This window comes from Oxyura jamaicensis, chromosome 9, assembly GCF_011077185.1.
Source record: "Oxyura jamaicensis isolate SHBP4307 breed ruddy duck chromosome 9, BPBGC_Ojam_1.0, whole genome shotgun sequence".
NCBI lineage: Eukaryota > Metazoa > Chordata > Aves > Anseriformes > Anatidae > Oxyura > Oxyura jamaicensis.
The window spans coordinates 6248256-6264595 of record NC_048901.1 but is presented as its reverse complement, the minus strand read 5'-3'; the positions used below and the strand labels follow the sequence as shown (position 1 = coordinate 6264595).

Genomic DNA, 16340 nt, shown 5'->3' with positions numbered 1-16340 from the left:
GTACGCTTTAAACACGCAGTTATGGTAAAATGATTCTGGGATGAGTATCACTTAAGTTTACGCTTTCCTTTTTAAATAGCATGAAATTCAGCGTTGCACTTTTAAAATGTCACTTATTTATATACTGCTAAAATTCGAGCATACTGTGATCACCCCGTCTTAATGTGCTAAAATGTCGTCTACGGAGGCATCTTTCCTAAGGACAGCTAAGATGATGAAGCTAAAGGGATAGATTTCCAGCTGAGATGCAGCCATTAGCTTTCTCTTCATCTATTCTTTTGGATATCCACTGAAAATCAGCACTGTAATACAGAAAGTTTACCAGAGCAGGAATCCTCATGCTTACCTCCTCTTCTGAAGCCCTTGCTAAAAGACTGAAGAGGTATTTTTCAACAGAGTTCTTTGTGATTTCTGTCTTGGGAAGAGGCTGGAAACACCTGTAATCAGTGTAAAAAAGCCTGATAATCCTATTTGGACTGGGTGGGGGAGGGATGCTTTTTTTAACCTCTTAACAGACCTCCTTTTAATTTTTGTATGCATTGCTTAATTCTTTATATGCAATGCCTTGTTCACAATTGTATCTGTGGAAAAGGGGTCTGTTTTCCCATGCCTGTTTCTAATCCTTGTCTCTGGTGGTAACATGGACAAAGAGAAGCTCATGAAATAGAGAACAAGGGGACATGGGCCATAGGCAAACAAAATAGTTGGAATATACTTAATCCTGCAATATTTTAGGAGAATTTGGATCAGGAGCTTTAACATTTAAGTAAACCATAAAATTAGTATTGTCCCCCTTGGATGATGGGGCTGCATTTCACTGTGACCTATCCTCTGTAATTCAGGCTGTCAATTTACCTCTTGGGGCTGAGGTCAGAGAGTGCCACTGCCATATTTTGACCACACGCAGTCATGGATGTTAGCAAGCTCACAGGTTGTGTCCATACATGCTCACAGCTGCAGTTTGGTTAATGCACCTTTTTTGTTGTTGTTGTTAATTCATAGTTAATTCACTCTACTGTAAGGGTACCTTAAGATCTTTGCAAAAGAACAAATTCTGATGATACAAAATAGTATTCGCACTATTCAAAGACTTATGGATTTATAATAGTACGTATAGAGAAAGTAGATCCAGTAGACCAGAATATCAGGTGAAGTGGTATGGCGGGACTGTGCATAACTCCAAGCCTACTCCAAAGATAGCAGCTGCAGTTGCTCTGTCCTGTGAGTATTCAGTTTCTCCTCTACTTTCATCCTTGTAAAATCCAAGTGTATGGAATTTCTGCAGAGAAACTTTCAAGATATTAGCAACTTTAAGTACATATAGTCTTTTATATGATAAATAACATAATATCTGGCAATGTTAATTTATTTTGTCTATATAGACAACTGTGTTTTATTCTCCAAAGCAAAAATGTTCTGTGAAGAAAATGAAATCCTTTTGTTGCAAGGAAAATAGATTGACAGTTTCTAAATTCCAAATCTTTTGTGAATTGCACTTTGTTCTGGATGGTGGTGGAAATACAACTGTAGTGGCAAGCATTTGCTGTCATCGTAAATCATTGTTTCCATATGGAGATGATTTTTCTGTAAAGCACGTACTCTGCTTTCTGGGTAAAGAAGGTCAAATTTCTTTGTGGTAATATTGGGCATTTTGCAATCCTGCAATGCCCTAAAGTGATCTAGTGAATGGTAGTTGGAAATCTCATTGCTCTGCATCTAGGGGCCCATAATTTCTCTTCTACTCTTCTGTAAAACAGTTTTGTCAGTTTTGTTCAGAGGGTTGGCACTTGTTTTATTCAAAAAAAAAAAAAAAAAGCCATGGTGATGGATTAGCTCTAAGCTGATGCGATGCTGTTAGCTGGAGAGAACGGCAGCTTCTGTGTGTGTGCTGAGCAGCTGCTGGTTGGCAGGCCACTGCTGTGCGGCTGCGCGGCTCTGGGGATGGTTTGTGAAGGGCAGCAGTAGGTAAAGGCGCTGCTCTGGTGGCCGTCCAGCTGCAGGTCAGTTTCTGCAGCGCTGTGCAGTCTGTGTCCAAAAGGCCTGAATTCCTACATCCTTTCCAAGTAGGCAGGGGGGGTGGAGAACCTCGGTGCACAGCCAGCTGCGGCCACACCAGCCAGGCAGATGCACCAGTCCACCTGGAAAAAACGTGCCCAGCCTCCTTGCTAGGCATGTTGGCTGTCGGTGTGCGGTATCAAAGAGCAAATCTGGCCTCGTGCCTGTGTGACAGGCCGTGACAGCAGGTCACCGCGACCCAGGAGCGGAGGCCAGCCAGATAAGCGGTGGTACCTGGGGGGCACTGGGGACTGCAGCAGCGTGTGGCCCACCTGCTCGCTGCGCCGGCCTCTGGACGCGACAAAAACCCCAGCAACGTGGTTCTGCTTGTGTGTGTCTGGGGAGCATATCAGGAACTCGGGCATTCCCTGCATCGGCACCGTCCGTTTCAGGATCCGTTGTAGGCGCAGATGAAACATTGGTGTATTGGAAAGACGGTCACAGCCTGCGGGATTAAATGAGCACCCCTCCTGGCGGACAATCTGTGTCTGGGAGGGGAAAGACTGATTAGCAGGGAGCTGTCTTCGCTGGCAGCAAACCCTGCCGAACACGCGGTGAGTTCTGAAAAGCCTTCCCTCGCTCCAGCTACACCACGGCGCTCGTTTATCTCCGTACTGGCATCCACTCAACTCCCCCGTGACGGGGACGCGGGGCCACGCCGCCTGCCAGCCGCGCGGGGCGGGCAGCAGCCATTTCGCCCGCCTGCCTCGGGCTCTGCGCCGCGGGACCACCTCCTCGGGCCCCGGCCGGGGGGCGCCGCACAGGGCCGGGCCTGGCGGGGAGAGGCCTGGCGGAGCCGGGCCGAGCGGGGCCGGGCGGGCTCCTCGCGTCGGGGCCGCCCCGGCGGAGGAGGGACGGGGCGGGGGCAGCCCCACAGAGGGCGGTGCTCGGCGGAGCCGGGGCGCTGGGCGGGCTGCCCAGCCCGAGCCGTGGCGTGGCGGCGGGCAGCGGCCCCGGCCCCGGGACGAGGAGGAGGAAGAGGAGGCGGCGGCACCGCGGGCAGGTCGGGGGGGGAGGGGGGGGCTGCGGGAAGGGGGGCCCGGGCAGCTCCGCTGTCCCGGGAAGGGGAGGGGGGCGAGCAACTTGTGCGGGTTTCTCTCTCTCTTTTTTTTTTTTTTTCGTTGGTTGTGTTCAGCGTGTTCGCTAGCGAGCCTTGTCCTCGGACGTGCCTTAACCCAGGTGACTGTACGGCCCCGAGCAGGCTTCGTGGCGTGCTTCTGCATTGCAGGCTCCCCGAGAGCAGCCCCGAGCCCTGGGGCACGAACGGGCTCCCCCGTGCGTGGGTCGCTCCTCGTTTCGTCGTGTTCCCACACGGGGGGCTCCGTGGCCCTGCCACCAAAAAAAAAAACACGTCTGTGAAAGTGTTTTGTTGAAAATGATAGAAAGTGAGCGGGTAAGCAGTGTGTTCTGACAACGCTGTGACCTGAATTTCTGGCCCGATCGCTCTAGCTGAAGGCTGGGGCAGCAGCAGGGACAGGGTAGGCAGCGTGTGTGCGGTGCCCTGATCAGACTCTGTTTTGTCTGGCGTTGGGGCCTGCGAGGAGCATCTCGCCTGGCTCCGCTCCTGCATGTACTCTTCTACACCTTCAGCAAATGCACTTCTGTGCGGATGAAGAAACTCCGGAGTAAGAGGATCTATCCCTGACTAACTGCAAGAGCTGTCGCATATAATAAGTTATTGTGCCAGTATTACAATAATAATGGGATATTAAACCAACGCGTTTTGGCAATAAGTCGCTGTAATACTTATGCCCTGTTTTGACGTCTGTAGCGGGAGGATTTGCTCAGACAGACTTTGTAGTGGGAGGGTGTGAGTGGGATGAAAGCAAAGCTGCTTAATTTTAATCTCCTCAGAAAGGTAACTAAAAGTAGCGCGCATAGTTAAAACACATATGTTCCTCTCACTAGTGGCTTTTAATTGTAGTCTTTTAAATATTTTATGTAAACTTAGCAGTGCTGAAACATGAATTTTTATAAGATTCAGTACGCACTAAAACAGCTCCCTGTTCAGCAGGAGCCTGCCCTCACGCGAGGGGCTGGCAGCGGTGGCCGTAAGGACCTTTGTGCAGCGGTCTCCAGCCTGCTTAGACTTTTTGCACTTAGTTATGTTGTTTCAGCTTTATAGTTATGACCTTGTCTTTCAGTAACCACATTCTTATTTCTCTTGTGCTTTTATTAGCTTAAAAAGCGGGCATCTTGGAATGAGCAAACACACAACCAGTGCTTCAAGGTGTGCAAAATTACTGACTCCCATAAAGTTTGCTTTCTCCAGTGGCTTTGCACTGGGGTGTGTGTTCTTGCTACTTCTCCCTCGTGACCTCCTTAGACAAAGGAAACCATGAGCATCCTGTGAGATTTCTTATGTAGGTCTTTGTTCCTTTTCATAACCTCGTATGAGAGCTTTGAAATTAGGTTGACTTTTTTGGGATGCTTTTCCTGCTGAAGTTGCAGATTTTGTTATTCTTGTAATTACAAGGCTTTTTTATTAATTTATAAAAGGCTTGTATCTTAAGTGTATCTGTATTTTATTGCTCAGTAGATGAATGACAGATTCATGTAGTACTAAGACTGGCTTTTATCTGGATTTCTGTTCAGGTCTGGTTGCATATTCTCTTCCTATTCCCAAGGTTTTTATTCCAAGTAATACAAAAAAATAGTTGCAGTTAGTATGCAAGAAACCACCACTGTGAGATGCATGTTGCTGACAAACATGCATCACACAAGTATAGGAATGAAATGCTAAGCCACCTACTACCATGTGCTTCATGATTTAGGTATGATTTGACTTAGGGTTTGTGTCAGATGCCACAAAGGAGGTGGTGGTACCTTGATTGTTCAGAAGGGTTGGGAGGAGCCTGGAGGCTCAGCTGTGTTGGCAGGCTCTTGACCAGCACAGACAAATGCTGCAAGACGGCAGCCTCGAAGGTGAGGAAGGATTTGTTTAAAGAGAATGTCAGTGGTTCAGATGCTGAACAAACTGTGGGGTTTGGTTCAACACTGTTTAGGCAGGAGGTTAGATTGGAACGGTGTTTGAACATAGCCTGTAGTCCTGACTCGCTGTGAGAAGAAGAGTCAGTAAGTGAGCAGTGCATTGATTCGTGCTTAGAAGGTTGTATTTAGAAATAAGCTAGCTTGGGTGGAAAATTGCATTTGAAAATAAAAGCTTAAATTGTGTAGAAAAATGAGAAGGAATGACAAACGCCTGGGAGGAGGCTAGAAATGTAAAATCCTTGCAAGACTTCTACTTGCATGATTTTTAGGTTTGTGGTAATTTTACTGGAATTGTACTAAAATAATGTTGTACAAAGATTGTGCTGTAAAACACGCTTTGTCTTTGAAATGATTTTCAGAATGCCTTCTGTGATAAGTGCAGACTCTTGTATAGTATAAATTGCACAGAAGTATAAATGTAAATGGAAACAGTTGATTGTAAAGCTACATATTGGATGATGGCTGAAGGTTTATGTAGGAACTTTCCAGAAAGATATCAGAAATGTGATACAGACTGGGACGTGCTTCATGTTCTGTTAAATTCAGGCTGTGCTTTGATGAAATCTGAATGGAGTCCCCTTAAGCAAACGTTTGGTTTTGTAAATCATTCAGGGCAGAAAGTTTTCAATTTTTTAACAATAAAATTTCCTAGTGAAAGATATATATGGGTTTTATATCTGTACGGGAACATGCGAGCTTTGTGGCATTGGGTTTATTTTAGCATTCAAATTAAGTGCACTTGTTTGTCTGGAAGGTACTGGGGGGATCTCTGGTTACAGCTGGGTGAGGTTTGCTCATTGAAGAAATGGAGTGGGAAAGGGTGCTGTTAGAATCACCATTTCTGTATGTGTTTTTTTTTTTTTTAAATCAGATAACATCATTTTTTACTGTTCCCAGTCAATGCCTGAGTCATAAAATGTAATGGTTGGTCCTAAACAGAAAAAAAAAAAAAAGGGCATTGTTGTATTGTGCAGTGTTATAATGAAATAGGAGCCTTTGTCAGGAGGGCTACAAAGGTGGGTGATAAATGTGTGATTATCACTGAATGGTGCTGATGATAGGGAACAGTTTCAGAGCAAGATTGACAGGCTACTTCGTATTGATTAAAAAGAGATAAACTGGGCATTGAAAAGCTACAGAACTGGCGTATTTCTTGAACATAACAGATTTCTGGAAGCTGAAATAATTAGGCTTATTTTTTTCTCGCTGCTTGATAAAGACTTGCGCAGTAAGTGTTCTCCAGCTGTTTCATCCATAGTTCTTACGACACCATCAAGCTTTTCATGTGACAAGAATGAAGTCAGTTTCCCCCAGAAATGATAAATGTCTTCTGTTGAGGGGAAAAAACAGAACACCATAACTTTGTCTCCACATCCCCTATAATAAATACCACAGTTACGCAGCGGCATAAACTGTACTGTTTTCTTTGGTTGATACTCTCAGGTGATTAAAAAAAAAAAAAAGAGATCCTGTGAATATCATGTATATTGCGTTGTCAATGGTTATTTTAAAAGGACAAGCAATATTGACACTAATGTGTGTTTTTCCATATTTTTTTAATGCTTTTTTTCATAAAGCATCTTATGTTCATCTTCCTCACATCTCTGGCTGTTGTGCTGGCTAGCTAATTGTTCTGGAGTTAGCAGAGGCAGGCATTTCTGCCTGTGAAGACTTTGGGTTACCTTCGTGAGAAGCTTCTGATGGACCAATAAATTCTGAAATAAACTTCCTGGAGCTAAGCAACAAAAACGTTTGCAGTAAGCCTTCCAAATGAAATGCGGGGACATAACGTTTAACGCCAGCACTGTTTACCTAAATGTATTTTTACGTTTCCTTTTGGAGAAATAACCAGCCTGCCCGTGCCGTTGTGCTCAGGTCGTCTCTAACTGCGAGATGACGTGATCTCGAGGTTAATTTGTGCTGCTGCCATGAGGTCCGGGGAAGAATGGGCATCCCGCCTGGCAGAGCAGCATGGCAGCGCTCCCAGGATGATGCCTGCGTTATTCCTCATTCATCTATTCAGCACCCAGGAGAGTTGGCAGTTGTATGAAGTGTGGTGGGGAAGAAGAGGGAGCAGGAAATACTGACTGTCCAGTAATGCATGTCTGATAACCATTCTGGGGTTAGATTGCAGGAAGATGACTGAATTGCTGAATAAAGTCTTAGTCCTTTTCTATCAGTATGAGCTGAAACAGACACAGGTCAACACCAGACCCGGTATAAGATCATCTGGATTTAAAGGAATAAGGGGAGACTTGGGAGCTCAGGTCTTATCCTCAGATCTGTCGAACTTGAGCAGAAGGGCAGACATGCAGAGGAAGATCCTTTCCTTCATACTAATATCATCTCAGATGTGGGGTAGGATGAATCAGACCAGGTGTGGCAACATAAACTGTTGCCTCCGCTTATGAGCTTCCCAGTCTAAATCTCTTATCTGATCTATTTATTCAACCTGACCTCATTGGTTGATTGCAATTAGTATTGAGTGTATCCCCACAATGTTTTCTTTCAAAGTTAGGGCCAGGAAGAGGTTTTTGCAGCAGCTTACAATGCCTGCCAGGGGGATATGGGTTTGTGTCCAGAGCGCTTGATGGTTCGTATTGGAAATGTGTGCAGGGGGCAGCATTACAGTAGGCAGGAGAGTTGCTCAAACAATTAAAACTGTAACTTAAAAAAAATGAAATGTATAACAATTCAAGTATGCTAACTGCTCTGCCTTTGTGTGCTTTTTGGGAGCTGTAGTGTTATCTGATCAGCCACTGGCTGTGATCTGTGTCTGATTAGGATCTGTGCTCATACAATTATGAGCATATGGCATACCATTTTAAAATCATAAGTTTAAAATCATTAAATTCTGGTGCTATTTTTTAAGGCTTATTTAATTGTGTATGTTCTGGAATGGTTTTGCTTCCAATTAGGATTCAGTTCTGGCTTGGAGCCATCAAAAATCGTAAGGTTTCTTTCAAGTTTTATAATAATGTTGAAAAAGAGTTGCTCGGTTTCCTTTAAGGAAGCACAAGCACTTCCTTTGTTTTTGTTTTTACTTTCCCTGCCGTTCAGCGAAGCAGAAGTGCATGACCTATCGCTGGACGGGAAAAGGATTAGGGATGTGGTGGTATTGCTGAAGGGGTTGACTAAGAGTTGGGCTTATGACAGATTTTCCTAGGTATTAACGTGTTGTTAAGTGGTAGGACACTGACTTAATTTCCAACTGAAAAGAGCTAGTCAAGGCCAGGTCAAAACATGCACAGAGAAGTTGGCCTGTCTGGAAGGGTCTCTCCAACTAAGGTTTTAAATGGATTAAAAAAAAAGAGTCAAGGACACCTCATCCTTGAAATATTTCATGCTTTCATATATTTGCTTTTGAAACAAGGAAACCGAATGAGACCTAATGGAAAACCAAAGTGAGGAAACTCAACAGTTCCTGAAAGGAATATGAAAATCAGAGAAGAGATATTAAGCTGGCAGAGGAATTGATGTAGTCTTTTAATTACTTATGATTTGGGTGAGCTACCAAGTCTGATTTTTAAAAGGAAGAATGGTTTATGTTCCAAAGATATTTAAATACTGTTTAATGCTTTTTAATTTGGCAGATTTGCTCTTAGACTGGATTATATAGATAGATTTCTAACACAACAGTGAGGCTTCTCTGATGTGAAAGAAAGTAGCCCATGCTATATATCATGTTCAAAATGTAGCTTAAAATTTGCACCGTAAATGCAAAATCATATCCATCTTCACCTTATCTGCTGCCTTCTGAGCGGTGTGGAAGATAGGGGTGGTTTTTCCCGTTGAAATAAGTCATATTTCTCTTCCATCATTTCGGCAATCAAAAATGTGTAGATTCCTGAGAACTGGGGGCTTGGTGTGTTGTTGTTGTTGTCTGGTTTTTGTTTGGTTGTTTTTTATTATTATTAATCATTTGGACAGGTTTGTAGCTGGCACAGCATAACAATGGATAGTCCTGATAAGCGGAGGGAAAGAGGGTTTGGGAACAGAATGCAAGAGAAATCTTGGTTCTCTGAAGTGTTTGGAAAAGAAATGCAGATGGCAGCAGCATGTGTTTGTTTTAATGCCATTAATAGGAGAACGATCTTTTCTCCTTATGGTTTGATGCAAAGAATATGTTCTGAAAATCCTTTATCTATAGCAGAGAGTCTGCTACAAATATGTTTCTTTATAAAGCCTGTCCTCAAAGCAGTGGTCAAAGGAAGACTACTGTGACTTGGAGAATGTGAATTTTTTTACTGGTGTGCAGTTCCTCAGTATAGATGGAGAGAAAACCATTTGTTTTCTGAATGTTTGTATTTGCTATGGAAGTGTATGTCATTAATAGCTTTCTGTGATGCTTCTTCCTGTTATTGGGCAGGCTTTGTTCTTTATTTTACCTGATAGGAGTACAGCAAATCCTTATTTTGTGTTCATATTTATAACAAGCTAACAGATATGTCCTATTTAGTTCAGTTTTTTTTTTTTTTTTTTTTTTTTCCCTATTCAAGCGCAGAGGTGTTAAAGCCTAAGGGACTATGATTTTTTTTCTCATGTTAGCAGAAATTGATAATACAGCCATTACCACTTTAAAAACAAAAACACAGCATTGCATCTTAATTATAACAAGGGCTGTAATGAGGGCATGTTTGGCTTTAGCCTTATCTTTGTAAACTGTGAAGCAGAAATAAAAACAGTAGCAATCTTCTCCAGCAGGTTTTCATCCCTGTGTTTTGGTGTCTGCCTTGGTAGTGGACTGGTGTAGAAAGAAGCCCAGCAAGGTAACACAGATACGTTGTGTGGCATCATAGCACCTGTCACTATTTAAAGCTTGGATCATGCTTAGTGCTCACAAACAGTGACATAAGGACTGCCTTAAACTCTTGTGGTCAGCAAAGAATTTTTACTTAAGTAATCTCTTGGGATCTGTTTCCAAGTTTTGCACCTCCATTTTTGTGTTGGCAAATAACCAAAAAAAGAGAAATATTGTGCAGGAAGTATTATATATGCCTTTGGTACAGGGCTGCGTTGTATGTGTGAACCATGGTAGGTGGTCTTCTGAATATACACATACTGACAGACTTGAGGTCTCCCAGAGCCAACTAGCGAGGGTGAAAAAGTCAGCAGTCGGGTGGGACTTGGAAATACCTAGCAGTCCAGGCGTCGTGAAAGGGACCAGATGCAAGGGAGCGGAGCTGGGCTGCAGTGGTGCATGACAGAATGAGGGCCTCTGGCAGACAGCACTGATGGGAAGACCTGCGTGGCACCAAGTGAAAGCCGAGGCACGCTTCTGCACACCTGATGAAAAACGCGATCAGCATGACAGCTGTGGAGGGGCAGACGGTGATCACTGGAGAAGTCAGTGCTTGGTCATTATCCCAGTGTGTGCATCTCTGCTGAAGGACCGGAGCGCGGGAGCTCCCGGGGGTGCTGCGTCCCCGCTACCTGCCTGCTCCCCTTCGTGCAGAGCTTGACAGTGAAATCCTGCTGGCTCTCAGCGCCCTGGAGGGAGGTGGTAGGGCTGAGCATCAGGGACTAGCACGAGTAACTAAAAGTACTAATGAATAATGGGAAAATAAATGAGCTGGCAAGCATGGATTTTGATGGTGACCATTGCTTCATCCTCTGATCTATGCGGATGTCTAAATCTGGCACAAAGGAAGGAGACATAAAGGAGCCTACAGACAGAAACACTTAGGGAATGTGTAATGCACCCTACGTGCAATCCTGTTTTTCTCATTTGTTTACTGCCAGAGCTAATTTAGACTAATAAGTTCCTCCAGGCATGTGCACGTCATCTCTGTGTCACGGCTGATGGGAGCAAGTGATGTTCTTTATAGAGCGAGTAGCGAAGCTGGTAGGAGGATAAGCCTCTGCTGTCAGTATGCTGCTAGGGCCAGGGCACGAAGGCAGCGAGCTGTCTCTGTGTTGGGTTGTTACAAGGGGAAATGGTCTGGAAACCGGGAAAGGAGACTAACTAAAATATATATATATATATGTATATTTTAAGGGAATAACATGTACAGATGACATCTCAATTGCAGCTCTTCAGGACTTCTTTGATATATTTACTGAGCATTTTAGGAAAGCAGAGATATCGGAAAAGGAAAAGATATTTTGGCACTCTGCTTCCCTTCATCTTTGTTAGCTCGTGTTTACTTGTTTTCTTGTAGTAATAGTGCTAGTGATTACGCAGAACTAATTGCAGTGCTGATACTCTTTAATGACCGCATGTCAGAAATGATTGTGTTAGGTCTTACAAAACACTGTTTCAGTGTTCAAGTCTCTTAAGGTGCAATTCTGAAGCATTGCTGAATAGGAGTGTATTTACAAGTCAAGCAGATTGCATTTCTTCAAAAATGCCTTGTTTGGATTGTCAGAGGCACTTACTTGTAGAAATGATCCCTTGGAAGATGGGTAGTGGTCAGAGTACAGGGGAGGTAAATTGATACATCTAAACTGTTCTGTGGCGGTGTGAAAAAGATGAAAGAATAAAACACTTAATGATCTTTTTGTGCTCTTTAACAGCTCCCACACATTTTTCAGTTAAACTATGTTCAAGAAAACGTGGGCATGATTTCATCAGAAAGCTGATAGAAGTCTAAGCCTCCACAAACAAGGAGATCCCTGTCTGCAAAATAAGTCAACTTCCAATGCTGGGAAACCCATAAAAGATAGTTGTTCTCTTAGAGCATTACGTTAGCTGCAACATTCATGTGCTAAACAGAACTTGAATGTAGATGTCTCTCTGTGGCTGTGTTTATGTTCAGTTTTAAAATTTTCATAAACTTGGAGGTTCAAGTTTAAATAAAAGAAATGAATTCTAAAGGACTTGGACCATAAGAAATTAAATGCAAAGTTAAGCTGTATGGAAAACTTGTTCTGCTTGCACCTGTAGGCAACTCACACTGGTGATTTGAGTATGACAGACCTGAAAGGCTGGACACCACCCTTTCAAGGATGTACTCGGGCTGTAACCTGAAAACTGCATTCCCAGAATTTGCAGCAGAAAACTGTATGACGGTCCTCCTCCAGTCTGAAAGTTTTGAGAAGGGTTTGGAGAAGCTGCTATATACAATGTTCTTTGTTACCTGCTTGTGTACCTTGAGCTTTAAAAGCTAAGATGTGAAAATCCAGTGGACCTTTTGTTTTGAGAGCAGGGGATCATCTTCAAGGTGTAATCAGATTTCAGTATGAGCAGTGGTCCCTTCGTCACTTTGAATGCAAAGCAACTCTTCTGGATTATAAAATCCAGCGTCATATAGGGTGTCTTTGAAGTCTCTGTGACTTTCTGGCCTTTTTTTTTTTTTTTTTGACATAAACAGCTTTTTGGAACGTGCTTTTCTGTCTAACAAACTGTCCTTCAGGCTGGCACTGTTCCAGCGATGTTATGTTTATGTGGTTCTGTGGTTCCTTAAAAATATTAAGATACTTCATGGTAAGTACAATTGTGGGAACCAGAACTGCCGAAACCTGGCTTCCTACAGGTTGATGTCTCGTGTGTTGCTCCATCACTAGTTGGGATATTGTGACACTATGTCTGGTGAACTTTCTGAAACTTACAACAGAAGTTAGTTTTATGTCTCTTTCGTTTTTAGCCAGCCCTATTACAGGGTCTTTTTTTTCCCCCCAGTCCAGCTTTAATATAACCTGAGTATTCTATTAAAACACAAACAAAACAACAACAACAAAAAAACAACTTGGTATTTGAAGTTGATACTGGTTCAACCTGAACATTCAGTTTTCAGAGTTACTGGCTAAGTGGGGGTTATTTTGAAGGGGAATAATTTGCAGTGTAGGAAATCAGCCAAAGAAATAATAATTCTTTTATTTTAAGAAAGAAATCTGTTCTATTTTCTTCCCACTTCTTCACCCTGCATCCCACTCCCCAGCCCTGTTTCTATCTTCCAGCCCCAACTGAAGGGAATGGAGCCTCCAGCCATTGTGGTGAATAACTTTGTTCTCAGCCCCGGCTTTACCAGCGGGTTTACCCTGAAACTGAAAACCCTGAGGGAGAAGGTTCCGAGGAGCGGCTTTGGGGTGACTTTAGGCAGACAAACATCACGTTCATGTAGGACTGTATGGAGCACAGTGTCTCCATCTTAAAATATTGCTTCATTAGCCTACAGTTTCTTTTTGACTTGAGACAGCCTGGGGTTTCCTCGGATATTTCTTTATGGTGGTGATGGATTGTCTCTAAATTACTTGTTGTTCCATCCTTTCTTCTCTCCTTCCCCACTTTTTTAATGCTAAAAAAACCTCACACAGTAGCCAAATCATTATTTTTCTAAACACATTTGTGCACGAAGATGACTATATCTCTCGTCAACCAGTTAAAGTGATTTCTTCCCCTCAGAAAAGCATAATTCTTCTCCCTTTCCCTCACCCCTCAAGTTTTCCCTCTAACTCGTTAATGCCAATTGAACAACTGAGAGAGAAGCCTTCAAAGCGGTATTTTCAGCCTCATCAAATGTTATTCTGGCAGTCCCAGCCCTCTTCAGTCTTCCAACCTTTGGAGCTGAGCAGTGGAAGTAGTTTACCACACCTCAGATTTTGGAGATTTGAAATCTCAACTCCTTGGGCTGACCTTCTACCACCTGCATCTCGTTTTCAGCTGCTTGCTACTGCTCTGTTAGTTCTAAATCTCTTCCAGCTGAGCTTTAAGATGCTTGTGGTGATGGAGTTTTTCAGTGGACCACCTGTATCTCGGGTCTCCGCAGCAAAGGGAAGGCTTTGAAACTTACATCGATTTACTACACAGTGAAAATAATGAGTTCTCTATAGACGGACAAAACACATTAGAGTAAGAGCTCTGTTTGATCCTTTTGCTTTAATGAAGTGAGAGCTTGTGTTGGCTGCTCTGACAGACTGGGCAGTACTGCTGTGCCATTTTCAATAGCTTTTGAACGTCTCACGACCAGATAGGTCAGCATGAGGATTTCAGAACTGAATTGATAAGGAAGACACTTGGAATAGGAGAAAAGAGAACGTTAGATGTAGATATTTTAATGTCCTAAATACCAGAAAAGGTTAAACCTGAGTAGCTGAAACACTAACTAAAATGCTAAGCAACTCAAAAATAAAATTTTGAAAACATTTTGTAGGTAACAATTACTGTGTACATATTAAAATGTAGCTGGTTCAATACAGTCCTTTCTGGTTTGGAGTGGTATCTGTTGCTTTTATCCTGTCTTTCCTTATCTTTTATTTTCTATTAGGGGGCTCAACAGGCTGCTGACCTGTTTGTGCTCTCAGGCACGTTCTGTGTTTTCTGCGGTTGCTTACTTCCAGCTTAAGTCATGAGGAGGGCTAACATGAGTAACATTACCAAGCAGATTTTACTTAATTTTATTAATGATGACAAATGATGTGACCGATTTCTCATAAATGCTTTTAAAGAATTGAATACTTGTTTTGTTGTTGTTTTTTTTTCCTGGTAGGAAATGAAGAATTATGATTAACAAAATTGCAGGTGCTAGCTCTGTTCCTACATGATGCTATGCAAAATGTAGTGTCAGTGGTGCAGGAATAGTAAGTCCAGTTTAAATTGCTGAAGTTACAGCCAACTGCAGGGATTTTGTGAGGGTTTCCTCATTGTGACCATTACAAGCACGAAAAGCTAAGCAGGTTGTGCTGACCTCAGCACTGGTTCTGCTGAGTGTTCTGTTCCTTCTCTCCTCTATTGCTTTTCCTAGATATTTGTAGCAGTGGTGGATTTGGTCATAACCACAAGATACCAGCCACTGTTTTTATTCCCACAGGACAAAACGCAAAACCAAAAGCAACAGAAAATAGTCCTTTGAATCACCAAAGAAAAGGTTTGGCTTGTGCTGCTTGCTTACACAGATATTTTTTGCAGCTTTTTATTTAAGAGCACGAAGTTCTTCAGCTGTCTGAATGAGCCAGAAGTCCAATGTTCAGGCAATTAGTAGATGACAAATATACTGCCTGGTAGTCAGCTGCCAAATGACTGGGGAATAATTGATGGAACATCACTCATTAACGTGAAAGTAAAGGCAGGAGTCTTCATTATAATTGCATCCAGAGCTGTCACCTTCATTTCAGATTCCTTCAAAACAGGGCTTGTGTTGGAAAATAAACTGCAGATGTAGAAGAAAGATAAAAGATGCATTAAAAACAATTACAATAAAAAACTCTCAAGTTGATTGTTGTCTTCTGCAGTATAGAGACATCACGCTATTAAGTGGGTCCCTGTGTTCATTCATGAATTTTTCTGAAGCTATCTATGAATGTTACTCCAAATCAACTTTATAATGTCTGTAGGCTTTTTGCTCTCCCTGGTAGGCTGTATAAGTGCACAACAAAATACAATCGGATCTGTCTTCAGTGTATAGCTAGGTTCAGACTTAGTGACTTCAGAAGAGGAAGATAGCATCATGTCTCTTTGCTGTTTCATTGTGACCACTTCTGCTTGCTTGTATTTCAGTGGTGTGTCATTTTGATGTGCCATATCACATAAATAAAGTGATTCTATTGAAGCAGACTTTGAAGAGTGCTATTGATTATTTATGGAGACATGCTATTTTAATCAAATCAATTTTTTAAGCTGTCATGGTGATTCAGTGTAATAATGTGCTTGCACTTCATGCCATGTAGTAGGTTTGCATTCTAGATGGATACAGATAATTTAGAGGACATAACAGTATCAGTAAATTGGTACAGGAGTTCAGGAGTAGTGGTTTAGTGTCACGATGGACTTCACATGAGCTTTGAAAGCACTAATCCTGTAAGTATTTTCAGAGCCTGACCAAAAATAATCAAAAGAGAGAGCTTGGCTAATTAACCCTGCAGAAAAAAAAAAAAAGTCTATGTTGCAGCCAAGGAGGTGCCAGTGCCAAGCTAGGTGGGATGGGTACAGCAGCTGCTTGGCTGGGGAGCTGCGGCTTGGTCGAGGCCTGGCCTTTAATTGTAAGGCTGTTTTTGCCCCTGCTCGAGCATGCAGAAGCTAGAGCCCTACATTAGAACAGGTTTGGCATAGTCTTGTGAAAGCAGGTAAGGGTTGAGGGTGCTCTAAATGCTGTGAGTCATTCTGGCATGTTGTGCTAAGTTGAGACTTTTGGAATAAGTTGAAAAGCAAAAAAAGTAGTGCAGGTAGGTAGGTTTACTGCAAAAGGGGCCTCAGAAGTAGCAATTATCTGCATTTAGTTATAGGGTGTTTTCTGAACAACTGTTCTCCAGAATATGTAGGCTGCTTATGTATGTCATGCTTACAATTAGCATTGTCTAAATAAGCTCTGGGCTCTGTAGCACTTCTTTATCCAGACCTGCATTCTCTCTTGAGCAAA

The 16340-nt window shown here is 42.8% G+C and overlaps 1 protein-coding gene across 1 annotated transcript in view; it reads left to right on the top strand.

Annotated features, from left to right (window-relative positions):
* The first annotated feature begins 2985 nt into the window (after positions 1-2985).
* Positions 2986-16340, top strand: part of PXYLP1 (2-phosphoxylose phosphatase 1) — a 53684-nt gene continuing 40329 nt past the window's right edge. Inside the window, exon 1 of the mRNA XM_035334715.1 lies at positions 2986-3058. The gene's annotated coding sequence lies outside the window, so the exon portion shown is untranslated. The remainder of the gene's footprint in view (positions 3059-16340) is intronic.